The 25,516-nt window shown below is 44.5% G+C and overlaps 17 non-coding genes across 17 annotated transcripts; all 17 read left to right on the top strand.

The window, feature by feature from the left end:
• The first annotated feature begins 5,571 nt into the window (after positions 1-5,571).
• trnar-ucg (transfer RNA arginine (anticodon UCG)) lies at positions 5,572-5,660 on the top strand. The gene is given in 2 exon segments: positions 5,572-5,608; positions 5,625-5,660. It is a non-coding gene; the product is annotated as a tRNA-Arg (tRNA).
• Positions 5,661-5,904: 244 nt separating this feature from the next.
• On the top strand, positions 5,905-5,986 carry trnas-gcu (transfer RNA serine (anticodon GCU)). The gene has a single exon. It is a non-coding gene; the product is annotated as a tRNA-Ser (tRNA).
• A 1,934-nt stretch (positions 5,987-7,920) lies between these two features.
• trnar-ucg (transfer RNA arginine (anticodon UCG)) lies at positions 7,921-8,009 on the top strand. Its single transcript is given in 2 exon segments — positions 7,921-7,957; positions 7,974-8,009. It is a non-coding gene; the product is annotated as a tRNA-Arg (tRNA).
• Positions 8,010-8,253: 244 nt separating this feature from the next.
• On the top strand, positions 8,254-8,335 carry trnas-gcu (transfer RNA serine (anticodon GCU)). The gene has a single exon. It is a non-coding gene; the product is annotated as a tRNA-Ser (tRNA).
• A 1,613-nt stretch (positions 8,336-9,948) lies between these two features.
• trnar-ucg (transfer RNA arginine (anticodon UCG)) lies at positions 9,949-10,037 on the top strand. Its single transcript is given in 2 exon segments — positions 9,949-9,985; positions 10,002-10,037. It is a non-coding gene; the product is annotated as a tRNA-Arg (tRNA).
• Positions 10,038-10,281: 244 nt separating this feature from the next.
• trnas-gcu (transfer RNA serine (anticodon GCU)) lies at positions 10,282-10,363 on the top strand. The gene has a single exon. It is a non-coding gene; the product is annotated as a tRNA-Ser (tRNA).
• A 1,934-nt stretch (positions 10,364-12,297) lies between these two features.
• Positions 12,298-12,386, top strand: trnar-ucg (transfer RNA arginine (anticodon UCG)). The gene is given in 2 exon segments: positions 12,298-12,334; positions 12,351-12,386. It is a non-coding gene; the product is annotated as a tRNA-Arg (tRNA).
• A 244-nt stretch (positions 12,387-12,630) lies between these two features.
• On the top strand, positions 12,631-12,712 carry trnas-gcu (transfer RNA serine (anticodon GCU)). The gene has a single exon. It is a non-coding gene; the product is annotated as a tRNA-Ser (tRNA).
• A 2,269-nt stretch (positions 12,713-14,981) lies between these two features.
• Positions 14,982-15,063, top strand: trnas-gcu (transfer RNA serine (anticodon GCU)). The gene has a single exon. It is a non-coding gene; the product is annotated as a tRNA-Ser (tRNA).
• A 1,937-nt stretch (positions 15,064-17,000) lies between these two features.
• Positions 17,001-17,089, top strand: trnar-ucg (transfer RNA arginine (anticodon UCG)). The gene is given in 2 exon segments: positions 17,001-17,037; positions 17,054-17,089. It is a non-coding gene; the product is annotated as a tRNA-Arg (tRNA).
• Positions 17,090-17,333: 244 nt separating this feature from the next.
• Positions 17,334-17,415, top strand: trnas-gcu (transfer RNA serine (anticodon GCU)). Its single transcript has one exon. It is a non-coding gene; the product is annotated as a tRNA-Ser (tRNA).
• A 1,936-nt stretch (positions 17,416-19,351) lies between these two features.
• On the top strand, positions 19,352-19,440 carry trnar-ucg (transfer RNA arginine (anticodon UCG)). Its single transcript is given in 2 exon segments — positions 19,352-19,388; positions 19,405-19,440. It is a non-coding gene; the product is annotated as a tRNA-Arg (tRNA).
• Positions 19,441-19,684: 244 nt separating this feature from the next.
• trnas-gcu (transfer RNA serine (anticodon GCU)) lies at positions 19,685-19,766 on the top strand. Its single transcript has one exon. It is a non-coding gene; the product is annotated as a tRNA-Ser (tRNA).
• A 1,937-nt stretch (positions 19,767-21,703) lies between these two features.
• On the top strand, positions 21,704-21,792 carry trnar-ucg (transfer RNA arginine (anticodon UCG)). The gene is given in 2 exon segments: positions 21,704-21,740; positions 21,757-21,792. It is a non-coding gene; the product is annotated as a tRNA-Arg (tRNA).
• Positions 21,793-22,036: 244 nt separating this feature from the next.
• Positions 22,037-22,118, top strand: trnas-gcu (transfer RNA serine (anticodon GCU)). The gene has a single exon. It is a non-coding gene; the product is annotated as a tRNA-Ser (tRNA).
• Positions 22,119-24,053: 1,935 nt separating this feature from the next.
• trnar-ucg (transfer RNA arginine (anticodon UCG)) lies at positions 24,054-24,142 on the top strand. The gene is given in 2 exon segments: positions 24,054-24,090; positions 24,107-24,142. It is a non-coding gene; the product is annotated as a tRNA-Arg (tRNA).
• Positions 24,143-24,386: 244 nt separating this feature from the next.
• Positions 24,387-24,468, top strand: trnas-gcu (transfer RNA serine (anticodon GCU)). The gene has a single exon. It is a non-coding gene; the product is annotated as a tRNA-Ser (tRNA).
• The last annotated feature ends 1,048 nt before the right edge of the window (positions 24,469-25,516 follow it).

Here is a 25,516-nt window from a genome sequence, read left to right as displayed (position 1 = left end):
TCCCTGTAAATCTTCTCTGCACCCTCCCAAATGCCTCTATATCATCTTTATAATAGGATGACCAGAACTGCATGCAGTTCTCTAAGTGTGGTCTAAACGAGGTTCAATACAGGTTTAGCATAACCTTCCTATTTTGCAATTATGTACGACTAGAAATAACCTCCACTGCTTAGTTACCTTAATTTTGTCTTGCTAAACTCTGTCACAATTTTTGTGATTTGTGTAGTTTTACTCAGAGATCCTATTGTTCCTCTACCCCACCGAGAGTCGTTTGTGCCAAGAAATAAATGACCTCCATATTCTTCCTAGCAAAATGTAATACCTCACATGTATGTGTGTGGAACTTAATTGAAAATTATATGCACATTCTGCGTGTTTATTAATGTTGTCCTTAATTTATTGCAGTCCTCCTCAGCATAAATTTCCTCCAATTTGGTATCATTGGCAACTTTGGAAATTCTGTTTTTAGTTCCAAATTCTAATCGTTAATATAAATTGTGAACGTTAATATAAATTGTGAACAATAGTGGATCCGGCATTGATCCTTTTGGAACACCACTACCCATCTTCTGCCAATATGAATATCTGTCTTTTACCTCCAAACTCTGATTTCAGTCTTGAAGCTAGCTCGCTATGCATTTTGCTGCTGAGACCCTGACGTTGCTCAGCAGGCTATTATTGGGTATCATAGCGAGGGTCTTTTGAAAATCTAGATACCTTACACTTATTGCATGATCAATGTCTCACCTCTCTTTAACCTCTTCAAAAATTATGAGTTTGGTCCAGCAGTACTTTCCCTGTTGAAATCCATGCTGATTATTCATTTTTATACTTTTGGTTTCTAGAAGTTCTTCTATTTTCTCCATTAGTAAGGGTTCCATTATTTTCCTATATAAGTGACAATCATAGTCCTTGACCAACGAGCAGATTAGCTGAGACAAGCAGGGAGTACATCATTTAATTCCCGCCGAAAGCGATTCAGCCATTCCCGCTTTCTGTTGTGTAATACAGCGACATCAAGTTGTTGTACTGTCAGTCTCGGATCAGTCTTTATCTGTTTAAAAGGGTTGCGCTCTCAGTGCTGCTTCATTCAGTGTGTGTTTAAAAAAATGCGACGTGCTAGCTGCCGTGGCTGGTTAGTTCAATCGTTGGATTAGGAATATAATCGAATTGCTTCTGAGGAAATTGGAGCCCTGTTCACAATGAATCAGTAGCTGTCGGCATTGGCACGTAATCCGCACTGTTTGGAGGTCATTTGAGGTGTAATTGTTCTGAAATATTTTGCAGCAACTTTTAAGCCACCTGTTCCGTCAAGCTCACCCAATCATCCACTCGTGCGAGTCCAGAGGATTGGGCCATTTTTATAAGCCAGCAAAGAATGACTAAAAATATGATTAAAAGAGGGTAGATTATGAATGTTAACTTGAACGAATTATGAAAACAGATAGTAAGAGTTTCTACAGCTATGTAAAAATGAAAAGAGTGGCTAAAGTAAATGTTCGTCTCCTGGAGGATGAGACTGGGGAATTAATAATGGAGAACAGGGAAATGGCAGAGACTTTGAAAAAATATTTTGTTTCAGTTCTCACGTTAGAAGTCAGTAAAAACATCCAAATAGTGGATAATCAAAGGGCTATGTGGATGGAGGAACTTAATACTATCATTACCACTAATGAACTATTATGAGGTAAAATAATGGGACTAAAGGCGGACAAGTCCCCTGGACCTGATGGCTTATATGCTATGGATGCATTGGTTTTATCCACAGGATATAAGCCATCAGGTCCAGGGTTCCTATGGAGGACTTGCTTCCACTCCCAAACTGAATTCTTTGATGGCTGAGCATTCCGATACGAGAGCCACGGTCCCTTTCACAGGTGGCACAGACATTCATCAGGGGAAGTGGTCGGTAGGGCTGGTTTGCCGCACGCTCGATCTGCTGCGTGCGCCTGGGTTCTTCATGCTCCTTGCATCGAGCCTCAAAGAGCTCAACGCCCTCCCGGATGGATTTTCTCCACCTCGGGCGATCTGCTGCCAGGGTCTCACAGGTGTCAGTGGTGATTTCGCACTTTACCAGCGAGGCTTTGAGGGTGTCCTTATAACGTTTACGCTGCACTCCTTTGGCTCGTTTACCATGAAGAAGCTCCGCATAAAGCATTGCTCAGGGAGTCTCACATCTGGCATGCGTGCTATGTGGCCTGCCCAGCGAAGCTGATCGAGTGTGGTCAGTGCTTCACTACTGGGGATGTTACCCTGGTCGAGGACACTGATGTTGATGCGCCTGTCCTCCCAGGAGATTATCAGGATCTTGCGGAGACATCGTTGGTGCCTTCTGCACATCGTCCATGCCTCAGACCCATACAGGAGGGCGGGTATTATTACAGCCCTGTGGACCATGAGTTTGGTGGTAGATTTGAGGGCCAGGTCTTCAAACAGTCTTTTCCGCAGGCGTCCGAAGGCTGCACTGGAGCACTGGAGGCGATGCTGAATCTCCACATCAATGTCTGCCTTTGTTGATAAGAGGCACCCCCTCATTTCAAATGGAATTCTTCCACTCACACAGCCATCCTTCAATCAAAAAATATCTAGGTTATGAATCAATTATTTATTTATTTGAAACAACTCAATTCAATTTTTTGCAAATCAAAATTAAATGTATTTATTTTCTTAAAATGTTTATTATATATATATTTCTAAATTGGCTTTCAGTCTGGGTTGGTTTTACTTCTCTCCCTCCTTCCTTCCTGTCTATCATCTGTGGCTTCAATAACCGTCTCTGCCCCGCGTGGTCCTGAGCTCCACAGCACACTTGCCTTCAGGGATGATAGAAATCTCACTTCATTCTTTTAAAAGGGATCTGCGTTCCGTCAAGGGTGATTCTGCATCTGGGTAAAAGGAATGTCCTTGCAGTTACCGATCATTCTGTAACTGTTTTAACGGGCTGGTTGTCAGTTCCAGTTCATAATCTTCACCTTTAAAACGGATTTTTTCATAAACCCGGGTCATTCTGTATAGTTTGAGTAGGAGTATGATTTCAGCTGCAATGACCGAATTGTTAAACTGTTGTGTTCCAATTTACGTTGGGGTTGCCTGCGCCGGGTGCGCACCCAGATCGCAGTGCATCTGTTCATTCACTCGAAATATGCTCAACTTTTCCTCAATCCACTCCTTTATTTTGCTCGCAATATACAAACAACACATTGTATGATGGTGGCAGCGGCCGCGTGGTCTAATGGATACGGCGTCTGACTTCGATTATAACCGCGAACTTATCAAAACATTGCAGATTCGTATCTTGCCGCGGTCAATTAACTCGCTGCGTGAAATGTTATATTTGTTGCGATTCTGCCGAAAAACCAACCATCTCTTCGAGTCACTCACCCGAAGTCAAGGAAGGCTGTTTGCTTTAAGAATCTAATGGCAAGTTTTCATCATTGTCGATCTGCATGCACGGGCAGAGCAATCTGTGAAGTGGATTTTCTTGCACATTATTTCTGTTGGGCTACAAAAAGAAGGAGATTGAAAGGCTGACGCTTGGTTGAATAAGAGACGAGGTAGCCGAGAAGTTAAGGCGTTGGACTCCAAATCAATTTTCTTCTGCACGCATGGGTTCCAATACCATCCTCGTCGTACTTGTGTTCAGCTTTGACTCCCCTGGTCACTTTGTCAATCACATTAACCTCATCGCCCAATTTCCCTTTCACTGACAAGGATGCTGCACTTTGATCATGTTATGTCTCAAATTAATAATATATTCGTCAAAAGGATAACATTTGGAGGACTGCGGAGAGGTGGACTAATTAGATCGGTCTCTGAGTGACAGCACAAGCACGATGGGCCTAACATATTTTCTCACTACCGTCAGAATCTGAGAGCTGCGCTCTTCACTGTCGGCGGCTCGTTGGTCTCGAGGTATGATTCTCGCTTAGGAATGATCACATTTGAAATGCGAGAGACCTCGGGCCAAATCCGTGACAAGCCCCGCCATTTTTTAGTCAAATTTCCGCTCCTCACAGCCGCTTGACATGTGAGAAAACAGACATGTTTCACATTAAAATGTCTGATTTTGCGCCGATTGTTCTCACAGCGTCTAAATCCCAGAGCAAAGTGAAACTCACACAACTGAGTAAAGTAAAAATATCTCAGAGGTACTCGGCTCTGTGACTCGATGGATAACCTTATCCCGTGTTTGGTTCCGTCCAATATTTGATCAGTATATATTCCTGTCTGTGCGATCAGCTCTGCTCAATGGGGATACGCATACATTCAGTGTCAATCTCCACCTCTGCCCTGAATATCAGTGCGTCCTGTTTCTCCAGAGCTGAAAAGATGTGAGAAGCTAGTTTTTGAATTAATCTCTTGGTTGCCGAATTCAGAGCGGACAGGAAATCAATCCGGGCTGGCCAAGCTTCCTGGTCTGATTAAAAGGCGGTGACACATTATATTGTAGGCATGTTATAGTCTTCTGGCCTCAACATTAGGTTCAACGTATCGGATGATAAGCACCGCTCCCATTGTCTGGTAATGGTTCTGCTGTTCCCACTAACACCTCCTCTGGACCATCCTTTGTTACGTTATTGCCCGATTACCACCCACTTTGCCTTTCACCATTGTGCCATGTATTGTTTAATCACTCCTGCGTTCCGCTGTATCACAGACGTTCCCATTTGAACTTTCTCGCTGCATATTTTTTCAAGGCGCTATTTTTGTTGAAAACATCTGTAATCTTTAACTTTTTCCTGTAATATCGGATTGATTATCCGACAGAACGTGAAACCGGATTCTTCCTCCAGAAAATCTGCACGAACTGCCGAGATTTACATATTTATCTGTTTTTATTCATTCTATTTCCGTGTCCCTTTTAAGGGGATTTGCTGTCTGTCCGAGATCATTCTCTGTCTCTGTAAAATGGTGTGCTCTCAAACCCTCATCATTCTGTGTCTGTTTAAAAGGGATGTGCTGTCTGTCCCGGATTTCCAATTTCATATTTCAAAACCTGCCTTTGGAGGTTAAGGAATTTTAGTTTGTTTGTGTGTTTCAGACTGGGCTGGTTTTACGTACCTCCCTCCTTCCTTCCTGCCTGTCTATCAACTGTGGCTTCAATAACAGTCTCTGCGCCGAGTAGTCCTCAGCCCCACTGCACAATTGCCTTCAGGGATGATCGAAATCTCACTTTATTCTTTGAAAAGGGAACTGCTGTCAGTCAAGGGTCATTCTGCATCTGGGTAAAATGGATGTCCTTGCAATCCCGGATCATTCTGCGTCTGTTTAAATGGGCTGGGTGTCAGTTCCGGTTCATAATCTTTCCCTTTAAAACGGATTTTCTCGTAAACCCGGGTCATCCTGTATTGTTTGAGAAGGAATATGATTTCAGCTGCAATGACCGAATTGTTAATCTACAGTGTTCCAATTTACATTGAGGTTGCCTGCGCCGGTGCGCACCCAGATCGCAGTGCATCTGTTCATTCACTCGAAATATGTTCATCTTTTCCTAAATCCACTCCTTGATATTGCAGTTGCCCCGAATTTGCTCGCAATATACACAACAACACAATGAGTGGTGCTGGCAGCGGCAGCGTGGCCTAATGGATAAGGCGTCTGACTTCGATTACAACCGCAAAGTTATCAGAAGATTGCAGGTTCGAGTCCTGCCGTGGTCAAATTAGCTCGCTACTGAAATTTTATATTCTTTGTTGTGATTCTGCTGAGAAACCAACCATCTCTTCCAGTCACTCACCTGAAGTGAAGGAAGGCTGTTTGCTAAAAGAATCTCATGGCAAGTTTTCATCATTGTCGATCTGCATGCACGGGCAGAGCAAGCTGTGAAGTGGACTTTCTTGCACATTATTTCTGTTTGGATACAAAAAGCAGGAGATTGAATGGCTGACGATGTCTTATAGCAGAGACGAGGTGGCCGAGAGGTTAAGGCGATGGACTGCTAATTCATTGTGCTCTGCACGCATGGGTTCGAATCCCATTCTCGTCGTCGTTGGCTTGCAGCTTTACCACTTTTTGACATTCACATTTAACCTCATCGCTAAATTCCCCTTTTATTTACAGAGATGCTGTACTTTCCTCATGTCATGTCTCAAATTAATAATATATTCGTCAAAAGGAGAACAGTTGCAGTACAATGGCGAGGGGCACTAATTAGATAGGTATCTGAGAGACAACACATGCACGATGGGCCATAATATCATTTCTCACCACCGTCAGAATCTGAGAGCTGCGCTTTTCACTGTCGGCGACTCGTTGGTCCACGGTTATGATTCTCCCTTCGGAATGATCACATTTGAAATACAAGAGGTCACGGGCCAAATCCCGGACGAGCACCACCATGTTTTACTCAAAGTTTCGCTTCTAACAGCCGCTCGACATGTGAGAAAACAGACATATTTCACGTTAAAACGTGTGAGTTTACGCCGATGTTCCCTTAGCATCCAAATCCCAGAGCAAAGTGAAACCCGCCAAACTGAGTAAAGTTAAAATATCTCAGAGGTACTCGGCTCTGTGACTCGTTGGATAACCTAAAGCCTTGTTTCGTTCCGGCCGATACTTGATCAGTATATCTTCCTGTCTGTACGCACAAGTTCACCTCAATTGGGATAAGCATACATTCAGCGCCAATCTCCACCTCTGCCCTGAATATGAGTGCGTCCTGTGTCTCTAGAGCTGAAAAGATGAGAGAAGCTGCCTTTTGAATTCGTCCCTTGGTTGCCGAATTCAAAGCGGACAGGAAATCAATCCGGTCTGGCAAAGCTGCCTGGTCTGATTAAAAGGCGGTGATAACCTATATTGTAGGCATGTTCTCGTCTTCTGGCCTCAACATTAGGTTCAACGTATCGGATGATAAGCACCGCTCCCATTGTCTGGTAATGGTTCTGCTGTTCCCACTAACACCCCCTCTGGACCATCCTTTGTTACGTTATTGCCCGATTACCACCCACTTTGCCTTTCTCCATTGTGCCATGTATTGTTTAATCACTCCTGCGTTCCGATGTATCACAGACGTTCCCATTTGAACTTTCTCGCTGCATATTTTTTCAAGGCGCTATTTTTGTTGAAAACATCTGTAATCTTTACTTTTTCCTGTAATATCGGATTGATTATCCGACAGAATGCGAAACCGGATTCTTCCTCCAGAAAATCTGCACGAACTGCCGAGATTTACATATTTATCTGTTTTTATTCATTCTATTTCCGTGTCCCTTTTAAGGGGATTTGCTGTCTGTCCGAGATCATTCTCTGTCTCTGTAAAATGGTGTGCTCTCAAACCCTCATCATTCTGTGTCTGTTTAAAAGGGATGTGCTGTCTGTCCCTGATTTCCACTTTCAAATTTCAAAACCTGCCTTTGGAGGTTAAGGAATTTTAGTTTGTTTGTGTGTTTCAGACTGGGCTGGTTTTACGTCCCTCCCTCCTTCCTTCCTGCCTGTCTATCAACTGTGGCTTCAACAACAGTCTCTGCGCCGAGTGGTCCTCAGCCCCACTGCACAATTGCCTTCAGGGATGATCGAAATCTCACTTTATTCTTTGAAAAGCGAACTGCTGTCAGTCAAGGGTCATTCTGCATCTGGGTAAAAGGGATGTCCTTGCAATCCCGGATCATACTGCGTCTGTTTAAATGGGCTGGGTGTCAGTTCCAGTTCATAATCTTTCCCTTTAAAACGGATTTTCTCGTAAACCCGGGTCATCCTGTATTGTTTGAGAAGGAGTATTATTTCAGCTGCAATGACCGAATTGTTAAACTATAGTGTTCCAATTTACATTGGGGTTGCCTGCGCCGGTGCGCACCCAGATCGCAGTGCATCTGTTCATTCACTCGAAATATGTTCATCTTTTCCGAATCATCTCCTTGATATTGCAGTTGCCCCGAATTTGCTCGCAATATACACAACAACACAATGAATGGTGCTGGCAGCGGCCGCGTGGCCTAATGGATAAGGCGTCTGACTTCGATTACAACCGCAAAGTTATCAGAAGATTGCAGGTTCGAGTCCTGCCGTGGTCAAATTAGCTCGCTACTGAAATTTTATATTCTTTGTTGTGATTCTGCTGAGAAACCAACCATCTCTTCCAGTCACTCACCTGAAGTGAAGGAAGGCTGTTTGCTGAAAGAATCTCATGGCAAGTTTTCATCATTGTCGATCTGCATGCACGGGCAGAGCAAGCTGTGAAGTGGACTTTCTTGCACATTATTTCTGTTTGGATACAAAAAGCAGGAGATTGAATGGCTGACGATGTCTTATAGCAGAGACGAGGTGGCCGAGAGGTTAAGGCGATGGACTGCTAATCCATTGTTCTCTGCACGCATGGGTTCGAATCCCATTCTCGTCGTCGTTGGCTTGCAGCTTTACCAGTGTTTGACATTCACATTTAACCTCATCGCCAAATTCCCCTTTTACTTACAGGGATGCTGTACTTTCCTCATGTCATGTCTCAAATTAATAATATATTCGTCAAAAGGAGAACAGTTGCAGTACAATGGCGAGGGGCACTAATTAGATAGGTATCTGAGAGACAACACATGCACGATGGGCCATAATATCATTTCTCACCACCGTCAGAATCTGAGAGCTGCGCTTTTCACTGTCGGCGACTCGTTGGTCCACGGTTATGATTCTCCCTTCGGAATGATCACATTTGAAATGCAAGAGGTCACGGGCCAAATCCCGGACGAGCACCACCATGTTTTACTCAAAGTTTCGCTTCTAACAGCCGCTCGACATGTGAGAAAACAGACATATTTCACGTTAAAACGTGTGAGTTTACGCCGATGTTCCCTTAGCATCCAAATCCCAGAGCAAAGTGAAACCCGCCAAACTGAGTAAAGTTAAAATATCTCAGAGGTACTCGGCTCTGTGACTCGTTGGATAACCTAAAGCCTTGTTTCGTTCCGGCCGATACTTGATCAGTATATCTTCCTGTCTGTACGCATAAGTTCACCTCAATTGGGATAAGCATACATTCAGCGTCAATCTCCACCTCTGCCCTGAATATGAGTGCGTCCTGTGTCTCTAGAGCTGAAAAGATGAGAGAAGCTGCCTTTTGAATTCGTCCCTTGGTTGCCGAATTCAAAGCGGACAGGAAATCAATCCGGTCTGGCAAAGCTGCCTGGTCTGATTAAAAGGCGGTGATACCCTATATTGTAGGCATGTTCTCGTCTTCTGGCCTCAACATTAGGTTCAACGTATCGGATGATAAGCACCGCTCCCATTGTCTGGTAATGGTTCTGCTGTTCCCACTAACACCCCCTCTGGACCATCCTTTGTTACGTTATTGCCCGATTACCACCCACTTTGCCTTTCTCCATTGTGCCATGTATTGTTTAATCACTCCTGCGTTCCGCTGTATCACAGACGTTCCCATTTGAAGTTTCTCGCTGCATATTTTTTCAAGGCGCTATTTTTGTTGAAAAAATCTGTAATCTTTAACTTTTTCCTGTAATATCGGATTGATTATCCGACAGAACGTGAAACCGGATTCTTCCTCCAGAAAATCTGCACGACCTGCCGAGATTTACATATTTATCTGTTTTTATTCATTCTATTTCCGTGTCCCTTTTAAGGGGATTTGCTGTCTGTCCGAGATCATTCTCTGTCTCTGTAAAATGGTGTGCTCTCAAACCCTCATCATTCTGCGTCTGTTTAAATGGGCTGGGTGTCAGTTCCGGTTCATAATCTTTCCCTTTAAAACGGATTTTCTCGTAAACCCGGGTCATCCTGTATTGTTTCAGAAGGAGTATGATTTCAGCTGCAATGACCGAATTGTTAAACTATAGTGTTCCAATTTACATTGGGGTTGCCTGCGCCGGTGCGCACCCAGATCGCAGTGCATCTGTTCATTCACTCGAAATATGTTCATCTTTTCCGAAATCCACTCCTTGATATTGCAGTTGCCCCGAATTTGCTCGCAATATACACAACAACACAATGAATGGCGCTGGCAGCGGCCGCGTGTCCTAATGGATAAGGCGTCTGACTTCGATTACAACCGCAAAGTTATCAGAAGATTGCAGGTTCGAGTCCTGCCGTGGTTAAATTAGCTCGCTACTGAAATTTTATATTCTTTGTTGTGATTCTGCTGAGAAACCAACCATCTCTTCCAGTAACTCACCTGAAGTGAAGGAAGGCTGTTTGCTGAAAGAATCTCATGGCAAGTTTTCATCATTGTCGATCTGCATGCACGGTCAGAGCAAGCTGTGAAGTGGACTTTCTTGCACATTATTTCTGTTTGGATACAAAAAGCAGGAGATTGAATGGCTGACGATGTCTTATAGCAGAGACGAGGTGGCCGAGAGGTTAAGGCGATGGACTGCTAATTCATTGTGCTCTGCACGCATGGGTTCGAATCCCATTCTCGTCGTCGTTGGCTTGCAGCTTTACCACTTTTTGACATTCACATTTAACCTCATCGCTAAATTCCCCTTTTATTTACAGAGATGCTGTACTTTCCTCATGTCATGTCTCAAATTAATAATATATTCGTCAAAAGGAGAACAGTTGCAGTACAATGGCGAGGGGCACTAATTAGATAGGTATCTGAGAGACAACACATGCACGATGGGCCATAATATCATTTCTCACCACCGTCAGAATCTGAGAGCTGCGCTTTTCACTGTCGGCGACTCGTTGGTCCACGGTTATGATTCTCCCTTCGGAATGATCACATTTGAAATGCAAGAGGTCACGGGCCAAATCCCGGACGAGCACCACCATGTTTTACTCAAAGTTTCGCTTCTAACAGCCGCTCGACATGTGAGAAAACAGACATATTTCACGTTAAAACGTGTGAGTTTACGCCGATGTTCCCTTAGCATCCAAATCCCAGAGCAAAGTGAAACCCGCCAAACTGAGTAAAGTTAAAATATCTCAGAGGTACTCGGCTCTGTGACTCGTTGGATAACCTAAAGCCTTGTTTCGTTCCGGCCGATACTTGATCAGTATATCTTCCTGTCTGTACGCACAAGTTCACCTCAATTGGGATAAGCATACATTCAGCGCCAATCTCCACCTCTGCCCTGAATATGAGTGCGTCCTGTGTCTCTAGAGCTGAAAAGATGAGAGAAGCTGCCTTTTGAATTCGTCCCTTGGTTGCCGAATTCAAAGCGGACAGGAAATCAATCCGGTCTGGCAAAGCTGCCTGGTCTGATTAAAAGGCGGTGATACCCTATATTGTAGGCATGTTCTCGTCTTCTGGCCTCAACATTAGGTTCAACGTATCGGATGATAAGCACCGCTCCCATTGTCTGGTAATGGTTCTGCTGTTCCCACTAACACCCCCTCTGGACCATCCTTTGTTACGTTATTGCCCGATTACCACCCACTTTGCCTTTCTCCATTGTGCCATGTATTGTTTAATCACTCCTGCGTTCCGATGTATCACAGACGTTCCCATTTGAACTTTCTCGCTGCATATTTTTTCAAGGCGCTATTTTTGTTGAAAACATCTGTAATCTTTACTTTTTCCTGTAATATCGGATTGATTATCCGACAGAATGCGAAACCGGATTCTTCCTCCAGAAAATCTGCACGAACTGCCGAGATTTACATATTTATCTGTTTTTATTCATTCTATTTCCGTGTCCCTTTTAAGGGGATTTGCTGTCTGTCCGAGATCATTCTCTGTCTCTGTAAAATGGTGTGCTCTCAAACCCTCATCATTCTGTGTCTGTTTAAAAGGGATGTGCTGTCTGTCCCGGATTTCCAATTTCAAATTTCAAAACCTGCCTTTGGAGGTTAAGGAATTTTAGTTTGTTTGTGTGTTTCAGACTGGGCTGGTTTTACGTCCCTCCCTCCTTCCTTCCTGCCTGTCTATCAACTGTGGCTTCAACAACAGTCTCTGCGCCGAGTGGTCCTCAGCCCCACTGCACAATTGCCTTCAGGGATGATCGAAATCTCACTTTATTCTTTGAAAAGGGAACTGCTGTCAGTCAAGGGTCATTCTGCATCTGGGTAAAAGGGATGTCCTTGCAATCCCGGATCATTCTGCGTCTGTTTAAATGGGCTGGGTGTCAGTTCCAGTTCATAATCTTTCCCTTTAAAACGGATTTTCTCGTAAACCCGGGTCATCCTGTATTGTTTGAGAAGGAGTATTATTTCAGCTGCAATGACCGAATTGTTAAACTATAGTGTTCCAATTTACATTGGGGTTGCCTGCGCCGGTGCGCACCCAGATCGCAGTGCATCTGTTCATTCACTCGAAATATGTTCATCTTTTCCGAATCATCTCCTTGATATTGCAGTTGCCCCGAATTTGCTCGCAATATACACAACAACACAATGAATGGTGCTGGCAGCGGCCGCGTGGCCTAATGGATAAGGCGTCTGTCTTCGATTACAACCGCAAAGTTATCAGAAGATTGCAGGTTCGAGTCCTGCCGTGGTCAAATTAGCTCGCTACTGAAATTTTATATTCTTTGTTGTGATTCTGCTGAGAAACCAACCATCTCTTCCAGTCACTCACCTGAAGTGAAGGAAGGCTGTTTGCTGAAAGAATCTCATGGCAAGTTTTCATCATTGTCGATCTGCATGCACGGGCAGAGCAAGCTGTGAAGTGGACTTTCTTGCACATTATTTCTGTTTGGATACAAAAAGCAGGAGATTGAATGGCTGACGATGTCTTATAGCAGAGACGAGGTGGCCGAGAGGTTAAGGCGATGGACTGCTAATCCATTGTTCTCTGCACGCATGGGTTCGAATCCCATTCTCGTCGTCGTTGGCTTGCAGCTTTACCAGTGTTTGACATTCACATTTAACCTCATCGCCAAATTCCCCTTTTACTTACAGGGATGCTGTACTTTCCTCATGTCATGTCTCAAATTAATAATATATTCGTCAAAAGGAGAACAGTTGCAGTACAATGGCGAGGGGCACTAATTAGATAGGTATCTGAGAGACAACACATGCACGATGGGCCATAATATCATTTCTCACCACCGTCAGAATCTGAGAGCTGCGCTTTTCACTGTCGGCGACTCGTTGGTCCACGGTTATGATTCTCCCTTCGGAATGATCACATTTGAAATGCAAGAGGTCACGGGCCAAATCCCGGACGAGCACCACCATGTTTTACTCAAAGTTTCGCTTCTAACAGCCGCTCGACATGTGAGAAAACAGACATATTTCACGTTAAAACGTGTGAGTTTACGCCGATGTTCCCTTAGCATCCAAATCCCAGAGCAAAGTGAAACCCGCCAAACTGAGTAAAGTTAAAATATCTCAGAGGTACTCGGCTCTGTGACTCGTTGGATAACCTAAAGCCTTGTTTCGTTCCGGCCGATACTTGATCAGTATATCTTCCTGTCTGTACGCATAAGTTCACCTCAATTGGGATAAGCATACATTCAGCGTCAATCTCCACCTCTGCCCTGAATATGAGTGCGTCCTGTGTCTCTAGAGCTGAAAAGATGAGAGAAGCTGCCTTTTGAATTCGTCCCTTGGTTGCCGAATTCAAAGCGGACAGGAAATCAATCCGGTCTGGCAAAGCTGCCTGGTCTGATTAAAAGGCGGTGATACCCTATATTGTAGGCATGTTCTCGTCTTCTGGCCTCAACATTAGGTTCAACGTATCGGATGATAAGCACCGCTCCCATTGTCTGGTAATGGTTCTGCTGTTCCCACTAACACCCCCTCTGGACCATCCTTTGTTACGTTATTGCCCGATTACCACCCACTTTGCCTTTCTCCATTGTGCCATGTATTGTTTAATCACTCCTGCGTTCCGCTGTATCACAGACGTTCCCATTTGAACTTTCTCGCTGCATATTTTTTCAAGGCGCTATTTTTGTTGAAAAAATCTGTAATCTTTAACTTTTTCCTGTAATATCGGATTGATTATCCGACAGAACGTGAAACCGGATTCTTCCTCCAGAAAATCTGCACGACCTGCCGAGATTTACATATTTATCTGTTTTTATTCATTCTATTTCCGTGTCCCTTTTAAGGGGATTTGCTGTCTGTCCGAGATCATTCTCTGTCTCTGTAAAATGGTGTGCTCTCAAACCGTCATCAATCTGTGTCTGTTTAAAAGGGATGTGCTGTCTGTCCCGGATTTCCAATTTCAAATTTCAAAACCTGCCTTTGGAGGTTAAGGAATTTCAGTTTGTTTGTGTGTTTCAGACTGGGCTGGTTTTACGTCCCTCCCTCCTTCCTTCCTGCCTGTCTATCAACTGTGGCTTCAATAACAGTCTCTGCGCGGAGTGGTCCTCAGCCCCACTGCACAATTGCCTTCAGGGATGATCGAAATCTCACTTTATTCTTTGAAAAGGGAACTGCTGTCAGTCAAGGGTCATTCTGCATCTGGGTAAAAGGGATGTCCTTGCAATCCAGGATCATTCTGCGTCTGTTTAAATGGGCTGGGTGTCAGTTCCGGTTCATAATCTTTCCCTTTAAAACGGATTTTCTCGTAAACCCGGGTCATACTGCATTGTTTCAGAAGGAGTATGATTTCAGCTGCAATGACTGAATTGTTAAACTATAGTGATCCAATTTACATTGGGGTTGCCTGCGCCGTTGCGCACCCAGATCGCAGTGCATCTGTTCATTCACTCGAAATATGTTCATCTTTTCCGAAATCCACTCCTTGATATTGCAGTTGCCCCGAATTTGCTCGCAATATACACAACAACACAATGAATGGCGCTGGCAGCGGCCGCGTGTCCTAATGGATAAGGCGTCTGACTTCGATTATAACTTCAAAGTTATCAGAAAATTGCAGGTTCGAGTCCTGCCGTGGTCAAATTAGCTCGCTACTGAAATTTTATATTCTTTGTTGTGATTCTGCTGAGAAACCAACCATCTCTTCCAGTCACTCACCTGAAGTGAAGGAAGGCTGTTTGCTGAAAGAATCTCATGGCAAGTTTTCATCATTGTCGATCTGCATGCACGGGCAGAGCAAGCTGTGAAGTGGACTTTCTTGCACATTATTTCTGTTTGGATACAAAAAGCAGGAGATTGAATGGCTGACGATGTCTTATAGCAGAGACGAGGTGGCCGAGAGGTTAAGGCGATGGACTGCTAATCCATTGTACTCTGCACGCATGGGTTCGAATCCCATTCTCGTCGTCGTTGGATTGCAGCTTTACCACTTTTTGACATTCACATTTAACCTCATCGCCAAATTCCCCTTTTACTTACAGGGATGCTGTACTTTCTTCATGTCATGTCTCAAATTAATAATATATTCGTCAAAAGGAGAAGAGTTGCAGTACAATGGCGAGGGGCACTAATTAGATCGGTATCTGAGAGACATCACATGCACGATGGGCCATAATATCATTCCTCACCACCGTCAGAATCTGAGAGCTCCGCTTTTCACTGTCGGCGACTCGTTGGTCCACGGTTATGATTCTCCCTTCGGAATGATCTCATTTGAAATGCAAGAGGTCACGGGCCAAATCCCGGACGAGCACCACCATGTTTTACTCAAAGTTTCGCTTCTAACAGCCGCTCGACATGTGAGAAAACAGACATATTTCACGTTAAAACGTGTGAATTTACACCGATGTTCCCTTAGCATCCAAATCCCAGAGCAAAGTGAAACCCGCCAAACTGAGTAAAGTTAAAATATCTCAGAGGTACTCGGCTCTGTGACTCGTTGGATAACCTAAAGCCTTGTTTCGTTCCGGCCGATACTTGATCAGTATATCTTCCTGTCTGTACGCATAAGTTCACCTCAATTGGGATAAGCATACATTCAGCGTCAATCTCCACCTCTGCCCTGAATATGAGTGCGTCCTGTGTCTCTAGAGCTGAAAAAATGAGAGAAGCTGCCTTTTGAATTCGAACCCTTGGTTGCCGCATTCAAAGCGGACAGGAAACCAATCCGGTCTGGCAAAGATGCCTGGTCTGATTAAAAGGCGGTGATACCCTATATTGTAGGCATGTTCTCGTCTTCTGGCCTCAACATTAGGTTCAACGTATCGGATGATAAGCACCGCTCCCATTGTCTGGCAATGGTTCTGCTGTTCCCACTAACACCTCCTCTGGACCATCCTTTGTTACGTTATTGCCCGATTACCACCCACTTTGCCTTTCTCCATTGTGCCATGTATTGTTTAATCACTCCTGCGTTCCGCTGTATCACAGACGTTCCCATTTGAACTTTCTCGCTGCATATTTTTTCAAGGCGCTATTTTTGTTGAAAACATCTGTAATCTTTAACTTTTTCCTGTAATATCGGATTGATTATCCGACAGAACGTGAAACCGGATTCTTCCTCCAGAAAATCTGCACGACCTGCCGAGATTTACATATTTATCTGTTTTTATTCATTCTATTTCCGTGTCCCTTTTAAGGGGATTTGCTGTCTGTCCGAGATCATTCTCTGTCTCTGTAAAATGGTGTGCTCTCAAACCCTCATCATTCTGTGTCTGTTTGAAAGGGATGTGCTGTCTGTCCCGGATTTCCAATTTCATATTTCAAAACCTGCCTTTGGAGGTTAAGGAATTTTAGTTTGTTTGTGTGTTTCAGACTGGGCTGGTTTTACGTCCCTCCCTCCTTCCTTCCTGCCTGTCTATCAACTGTGGCTTCAATAACAGTCTCTGCGCCGAGTGGTCCTCAGCCCCACTGCACAATTGCCTTCAGGGATGATCGAAATCTCACTTTATTCTTTGAAAAGGGAACTGCTGTCAGTCAAAGGTCATTCTGCATCTGGGTAAAAGGGATGTCCTTGCAATCCCGGATCATTCCGCGTCTGTTTAAATGGGCTGGGTGTCAGTTCCGGTTCATAATCTTTCCCTTTAAAACGGATTTTCTCGTCAACCCGGGTCATCCTGTATTGTTTGAGAAGGAATATGATTTCAGCTGCAATGACCGAATTGTTAAACTATAGTGTTCCAATTTACATTGGGGTTGCCTGCGCCGGTGCGCACCCAGATCGCAGTGCATCTGTTCATTCACTCGAAATATGTTCATCTTTTCCTAAATCCACTCCTTGATATTGCAGTTGCCCCGAATTTGCTCGCAATATACACAACAACACAATGAATGGTGCTGGCAGCGGCCGCGTGGCCTAATGGATAAGGCGTCTGACTTCGATTACAACCGCAAAGTTATCAGAAGATTGCAGGTTCGAGCCCTGCCGTGGTCAAATTAGCTCGCTACTGAAATTTTATATTCTTTATTGTTGTTCTGCTGAGAAACCAACCATCTCTTCCAGTCACTCACCTGTCGTGAAGGAAGGCTGTTTGCTGAAAGAATCTCATGGCAAGTTTTCATCATTGTCGATCTGCATGCACGGGCAGAGCAAGGTGTGAAGTGCACTTTCTTGCACATTATTTCTGTTTGGATACAAAAAGCAGGAGATTGAATGGCTGACGATGTCTTATAGCAGAGACGAGGTGGCCGAGAGTTTAAGGCGATGGACTGCTAATTCATTGTGCTCTGCACGCATGGGTTCGAATCCCATTCTCGTCGTCGTTGGCTTGCAGCTTTACCACTTTTTGACATTCACATTTCACCTCATCGCCAAATTCCCCTTTTACTTACAGGGATGCTGTACTTTCCTCATGTCATGTCTCAAATTAATAATATATTCGTCAAAAGGAGAACAGTTGCAGTACAATGGCGAGGGGCACTAATAAGATAGGTATCTGAGAGACAACACATGCACGATGGGCCATAATATCATTTCTCACCACCGTCAGAATCTGAGAGCTGCGCTTTTCACTGTCGGCGACTCGTTGGTCCACGGTTATGATTCTCCCTTCGGAATGATCACATTTGAAATGCAAGAGGTCACGGGCCAAATCCCGGACGAGCACCACCATGTTTTACTCAAAGTTTCGCTTCTAACAGCCGCTCGACATGTGAGAAAACAGACATATTTCACGTTAAAACGTGTGAGTTTACGCCGATGTTCCCTTAGCATCCAAATCCCAGAGCAAAGTGAAACCCGCCAAACTGAGTAAAGTTAAAATATCTCAGAGGTACTCGGCTCTGTGACTCGTTGGATAACCTAAAGCCTTGTTTCGTTCCGGCCGATACTTGATCAGTATATCTTCCTGTCGGTACGCATAAGTTCACCTCAATTGGGATAAGCATACATTCAGCGTCAATCACCACCTCTGCCCTGAATATGAGTGCGTCCTGTGTCTCTAGAGCTGAAAAGATGAGAGAAGCTGCCTTTTGAATTCGTCCCTTGGTTGCCGAATTCAAAGCGGACAGGAAATCAATCCGGTCTGGCAAAGCTGCCTGGTCTGATTAAAAGGCGGTGATACCCTATATTGTAGGCATGTTCTCGTCTTCTGGCCTCAACATTAGGTTCAACGTATCGGATGATAAACACCGCTCCCATTGTCTGGTAATGGTTCTGCTGTTCCCACTAACACCTCCTCTGGACCATCCTTTGTTACGTTATTGCCCGATTACCACCCACTTTGCCTTTCTCCATTGTGCCATGTATTGTTTAATCACTCCTGCGTTCCGCTGTATCACAGACGTTCCCATTTGAACTTTCTCGCTGCATATTTTTTCAAGGCGCTATTTTTGTTGAAAACATCTGTAATCTTTAACTTTTTCCTGTAATATCGGATTGATTATCCGACAGAACGTGAAACCGGATTCTTCCTCCAGAAAATCTGCACGAACTGCCGAGATTTACATATTTATCTGTTTTTATTCATTCTATTTCCGTGTCCCTTTTAAGGGGATTTGCTGTCTGTCCGAGATCATTCTCTGTCTCTGTAAAATGGTGTGCTCTCAAACCCTCATCATTCTGTGTCTGTTTAAAAGGGATGTGCTGTCTGTCCCGGATTTCCAATTTCAAATTTCAAAACCTGCCTTTGGAGGTTAAGGAATTTTAGTTTGTTTGTGTGTTTCAGACTGGGCTGGTTTTACGTCCCTCCCTCCTTCCTTCCTGCCTGTCTATCAACTGTGGCTTCAATAACAGTCTCTGCGCCGAGTGCTCCTCAGCCCCACTGCACAATTGCCTTCAGGGATGATCGAAATCTCACTTTATTCTTTGAAAAGGGAACTGCTGTCAGTCAAGGGTCATTCTGCATCTGGGTAAAAGGGATGTCCTTGCAATCCCGGATCATTCTGCGTCTGTTTAAATGGGCTGGGTGTCAGTTCCGGTTCATAATCTTTCCCTTTAAAACGGATTTTCTCGTAAACCCGGGTCATCCTGTATTGTTTCAGAAGGAGTATGATTTCAGCTGCAATGACCGAATTGTTAAACTATAGTGTTCCAATTTACATTGGGGTTGCCTGCGCCGGTGCGCACCCAGATCGCAGTGCATCTGTTCATTCACTCGAAATATGTTCATCTTTTCCTAAATCCACTCCTTGATATTGCAGTTGCCCCGAATTTGCTCGCAATATACACAACAACACAATGAATGCTGCTGGCGGCGGCCGCGTGGCCTAATGGATAAGGCGTCTGACTTCGATTACAACTGCAAAGTTATCAGAAGATTGCAGGTTCGAGTCCTGCCGTGGTCAAATTAGCTCGCTACTGAAATTTTATATTCTTTGTTGTGATTCTGCAGAGAAACCAACCATCTCTTCCAGTCACTCACCTGAAGTGAAGGAAGGCTGTTTGCTAAAAGAATCTCATGGCAAGTTTTCATCATTGTCGATCTGCATGCACGGGCAGAGCAAGCTGTGAAGTGGACTTTCTTGCACATTATTTCTGTTTGGATACAAAAAGCAGGAGATTGAATGGCTGACGATGTCTTATGGCCGAGACGAGGTGGCCGAGAGTTTAAGGCGATGGACTGCTAATCCATTGTGCTCTGCACGCATGGGTTCGAATCCCATTCTCGTCGTCGTTGGCTTGCAGCTTTACCACTTTTTGACATTCTCATTTAACCTCATCGCCAAATTCCCCTTTTACTTACAGGGATGCTGTACTTTCCTCATGTCATGTCTCAAATTAATAATATATTCGTCAAAAGGAGAAGAGTTGCAGTACAATGGCGAGGGGCACTAATAAGATAGGTATCTGACAGACAACACATGCACGATGGGCCATAATATAATTTCTCACCACCGTCAGAATCTGAGAGCTGCGCTTTTCACTGTCGGCGACTCGTTGGTCCACGGTTATGATTCTCCCTTCGGAATGATCACATTTGAAATGCAAGAGGTCACGGGCCAAATCCCGGACGAGCACCACCATGTTTTACTCAAAGTTTCGCTTCGAACAGCCGCTCGACATGTGAGAAAACAGACATATTTCACGTTAAAACGTGTGAGTTTACGCCGATGTTCCCTTAGCATCCAAATCCCAGAGCAAAGTGAAACCCGCCAAACTGAGTAAAGTTAAAATATCTCAGAGGTACTCGGCTCTGTGACTCGTTGGATAACCTAAAGCCTTGTTTCGTTCCGGCCGATACTTGGTCAGTATATCTTCCTGTCTGTACGCATAAGTTCACCTCAATTGGGATAAGCATACATTCAGCGTCAATCTCCACCTCTGCCCTGAATATGAGTGCGTCCTGTGTCTCTAGAGCTGAAAAGATGAGAGAAGCTGCCTTTTGAATTCGTCCCTTGGTTGCCGAATTCAAAGCGGACAGGAAATCAATCCGGTCTGGCAAAGTTGCCTGGTCTGATTAAAAGGCGGTGATACCCTATATTGTAGGCATGTTCTCGTCTTCTGGCCTCAACATTAGGTTCAACGTATCGGATGATAAGCACCGCTCCCATTGTCTGGTAATGGTTCTGCTGTTCCCACTAACACCTCCTCTGGACCATCCTTTGTTACGTTATTGCCCGATTACCACCCACTTTGCCTTTCTCCATTGTGCCATGTATTGTTTAATCACTCATGCGTTCCGCTGTATCACAGACGTTCCCATTTGAACTTTCTCGCTGCATATTTTTTCAAGGCGCTATTTTTGTTGAAAACATCTGTAATCTTTAACTTTTTCCTGTAATATCGGATTGATTATCCGACAGAACGTGAAACCGGATTCTTCCTCCAGAAAATCTGCACGACCTGCCGAGTTTTACATATTTATCTGTTTTTAATTCATTCTATTTCCGTGTCCCTTTTAAGGCGATTTGCTGTCTGTCCGAGATCATTCTCTGTCTCTTTAAAATTGTGTTCTATCAGACCCTCATCATTCTGTGTCTGTTTAAAAGATATGTGCTGTCTGTCCCGGAATTCCAATTTCAAATTTCAAAACCTGCCTTTGGAGGTTAAGGAATTTTAGTTTGTTTGTGTGTTTCAGACTGGGCTGGTGTTACGTCCCTCACTCCTTCCTTCCTGCCTGTCTATCACCTGTGGCTTCAATAACAGTCTCTGCGCCGCGTGTTCCTCAGCCCCACTGCACAATTGCCTTCAGGGATGATCGAAATCTCACTTTATTCTTTTAAAAGAGAACTGCTGTCAGTCAAGGGTCATTCTGCATCTGGGTAAAAGGGATGTCCTTGCAATACCGGATCATTCTGTGTCTGTTTAAATGGGCTGGTTGTCAGTTCCGGTTCATAATCTTTCCCTTTAAAACGGATTTTCTCATAAACCCGGGTCACCCTGTATTGTTTGAGAAGGAATATGATTTCAGCTGCAATGACCGAATTGTTAAACTATAGTGTTCCCATTTACATTGGGGTTGCCTGCGACGGTGCGCACCCAGATCGCAGTGCATCTGTTCATTCACTCGAAATATGCTCATCTTTTCCTAAATCCACTCCTTGATATTGCAGTTGCCCCGAATTTGCTCGCAATATACACAACAACACAATGAACGGTGCTGGCAGCGGCCGCGTGGCCTAATGGATAAGACGTCTGACTTCGATTACAAGCACAAAGTTATCAGAAGATTGCAGGTTCGAGTCCTGCCGCGGTCAACTTAGCTCGCTACTGAAATTTTATATTCTTTGTTGTGATTCTGCCGAGAAACCAACCACCTCTTCCAGTCACTCACCTGAAGTGAAGGAAGGCTGTTTGCTTGAAGAATCTCATGGCAAGTTTTCATCATTGTCGATCTGCAAGGACGGGCAGAGCAAGCTGTGAAGTGGACTTTCTTGCACATTATTTCTGTTTGGATACAAAAAGCAGGAGATTGAATGGCTGACGATGTCTTATAGCAGAGACGAGGTGGCCGAGAGGTTAAGGCGATGGACTGCTAATCCATTGTGCTCTGCACGCATGGGTTCGAATCCCATTCTCGTCGTCGTTGGCTTGCAGCTCTACCACTTTTTGACATTCACATTTAACCTCATCGCCAAATTCCCCTTTTAATTACAGGGATGCTGTACTTTCTTCATGTCATGTCTCAAATTAATAATATATTCGTCAAAAGGAGAAGAGTTGCAGTACAATGGCGAGGGACACTAATTAGATAGGTATCTGAGAGACAACACATGCACGATGGGCCATAATATCATTTCTCACCACCGTCAGAATCTGAGAGCTCCGCTTTTCACTGTCGGCGACTCGTTGGTCCACGGTTATGATTCTCCCTTCGGAATGATCACATTGGAATGCAAGAGGTCACGGGCCAAATCCCGGACGAGCACCACCATGTTTTACTCAAAGTTTCGCTTCTAACAGCCGCTCGACATGTGAGAAAACAGACATATTTCACGTTAAAACGTGTGAGTTTACGCCGATGTTCCCTTAGCATTCAAATCCCAGAGCAAAGTGAAACCCGCCAAACTGAGTAAAGTTAAAATATCTCAGAGGTACTCGGCTCTGTGACTCGTTGGATAACCTAAAGCCTTGTTTCGTTCCGGCCGATACTTGATCAGTATATCTTCCTGTCTGTACGCATAAGTTCACCTCAATTGGGATAAGCATACATTCAGCGTCAATCTCCACCTCTGCCCTGAATATGAGTGCGTCCTGTGTCTCTAGAGCTGAAAAAATGAGAGATGCTGCCTTTTGAATTCGTCCCTTGGTTGCCGCATTCAAAGCGGACAGGAAACCAATCCGGTCTGGCAAAGATGCCTGGTCTGATTAAAAGGCGGTGATACCCTATATTGTAGGCATGTTCTCGTCTTCTGGCCTCAACATTAGGTTCAACGTATCGGATGATAAGCACCGCTCCCATTGTCTGGCAATGGTTCTGCTGTTCCCACTAACACCTCCTCTGGACCATCCTTTGTTACGTTATTGCCCGATTACCACCCACTTTGCCTTTCTCCATTGTGCCATGTATTGTTTAATCACTCCTGCGTTCCGCTGTATCACAGACGTTCCCATTTGAACTTTCTCGCTGCATATTTTTTCAAGGCGCTATTTTTGTTGAAAACATCTGTAATCTTTAACTTTTTCCTGTAATATCGGATTGATTATCCGACAGAACGTGAAACCGGATTCTTCCTCCAGAAAATCTGCACGACCTGCCGAGATTTACATATTTATCTGTTTTTATTCATTCTATTTCCGTGTCCCTTTTAAGGGGATTTGCTGTCTGTCCGAGATCATTCTCTGTCTCTGTAAAATGGTGTGCTCTCAAACCCTCATCATTCTGTGTCTGTTTGAAAGGGATGTGCTGTCTGTCCCGGATTTCCAATTTCATATTTCAAAACCTGCCTTTGGAGGTTAAGGAATTTTAGTTTGTTTGTGTGTTTCAGACTGGGCTGGTTTTACGTCCCTCCCTCCTTCCTTCCTGCCTGTCTATCAACTGTGGCTTCAATAACAGTCTCTGCGCCGAGTGGTCCTCAGCCCCACTGCACAATTGCCTTCAGGGATGATCGAAATCTCACTTTATTCTTTGAAAAGGGAACTGCTGTCAGTCAAAGGTCATTCTGCATCTGGGTAAAAGGGATGTCCTTGCAATCCCGGATCATTCCGCGTCTGTTTAAATGGGCTGGGTGTCAGTTCCGGTTCATAATCTTTCCCTTTAAAACGGATTTTCTCGTCAACCCGGGTCATCCTGTATTGTTTGAGAAGGAATATGATTTCAGCTGCAATGACCGAATTGTTAAACTATAGTGTTCCAATTTACATTGGGGTTGCCTGCGCCGGTGCGCACCCAGATCGCAGTGCATCTGTTCATTCACTCGAAATATGTTCATCTTTTCCGAAATCCACTCCTTGATATTGCAGTTGCCCCGAATTTGCTCGCAATATACACAACAACACAATGAATGGTGCTGGCAGCGGCCGCGTGGCCTAATGGATAAGGCGTCTGACTTCGATTACAACCGCAAAGTTATCAGAAGATTGCAGGTTCGAGCCCTGCCGTGGTCAAATTAGCTCGCTACTGAAATGTTATATTCTTTATTGTTATTCTGCTGAGAAACCAACCATCTCTTCCAGTCACTCACCTGTCGTGAAGGAAGGCTGTTTGCTGAAAGAATCTCATGGCAAGTTTTCATCATTGTCGATCTGCATGCACGGGCAGAGCAAGGTGTGAAGTGCACTTTCTTGCAAATTATTTCTGTTTGGATACAAAAAGCAGGAGATTGAATGGCTGACGATGTCTTATAGCATGGACGAGGTGGCCGAGAGGTTAAGGCGATGGACTGCTAATCCATTGTGCTCTGCACGCATGGGTTCGAATCCCCTTCTCGTCGTCGTTGGCTTGCAGCTTTACCACTTTTTGACATTCACATTTAACCTCATCGCCAAATTCCCCTTTTACTTGCAGGGATGCTGTACTTTCCTCATGTCATGTCTCAAATTAATAATATATTCGTCAAAAGGAGAACAGTTGCAGTACAATGGCGAGGGGAACTAATTAGATAGGTATCTGAGAGACAACACATGCACGATGGGCCATAATATCATTTCTCACCACCGTCAGAATCTGAGAGCTGCGCTTTTCACTGTCGGCGACTCGTTGGTCCACGGTTATGATTCTCCCTTCGGAATGATCACATTTGAAATGCAAGAGGTCACGGGCCAAATCCCGGACGAGCACCACCATGTTTTACTCAAAGTTTCGCTTCTAACAGCCGCTCGACATGTGAGAAAACAGACATATTTCACGTTAAAACGTGTGAGTTTACGCCGATGTTCCCTTAGCATCCAAATCCCAGAGCAAAGTGAAACCCGCCAAACTGAGTAAAGTTAAAATATCTCAGAGGTACTCGGCTCTGTGAATCGGTGGATAACCTAAAGCCTTGTTTCGTTCCGGCCGTTTCTTGATCAGTATATCTTCCTGTCTGTACGCATAAGTTCACCTCAATTGGGATAAGCATACATTCAGCGTCAATCTCCACCTCTGCCCTGAATATGAGTGCGTCCTGTGTCTCTAGAGCTGAAAAGATGAGAGAAGCTGCCTTTTGAATTCGTCCCTTGGTTGCCGAATTCAAAGCGGACAGGAAATCAATCCGGTCTGGCAAAGCTGCCTGGTCTGATTAAAAGGCGGTGATACCCTATATTGTAGGCATGTTCTCGTCTTCTGGCCTCAACATTAGGTTCAACGTATCGGATGATAAGCACCGCTCCCATTGTCTGGTAATGGTTCTGCTGTTCCCACTAACACCTCCTCTGGACCATCCTTTGTTACGTTATTGCCCGATTACCACCCACTTTGCCTTTCTCCATTGTGCCATGTATTGTTTAATCACTCCTGCGTTCCGCTGTATCACAGACGTTCCCATTTGAACTTTCTCGCTG

This window comes from Pristiophorus japonicus, unplaced genomic scaffold (assembly GCF_044704955.1).
Source record: "Pristiophorus japonicus isolate sPriJap1 unplaced genomic scaffold, sPriJap1.hap1 HAP1_SCAFFOLD_668, whole genome shotgun sequence".
Lineage (NCBI taxonomy): Eukaryota > Metazoa > Chordata > Chondrichthyes > Pristiophoridae > Pristiophorus > Pristiophorus japonicus.
Note: the sequence above shows the minus strand (reverse complement) of the source record. Positions and strands in the feature narration are given on the sequence as shown.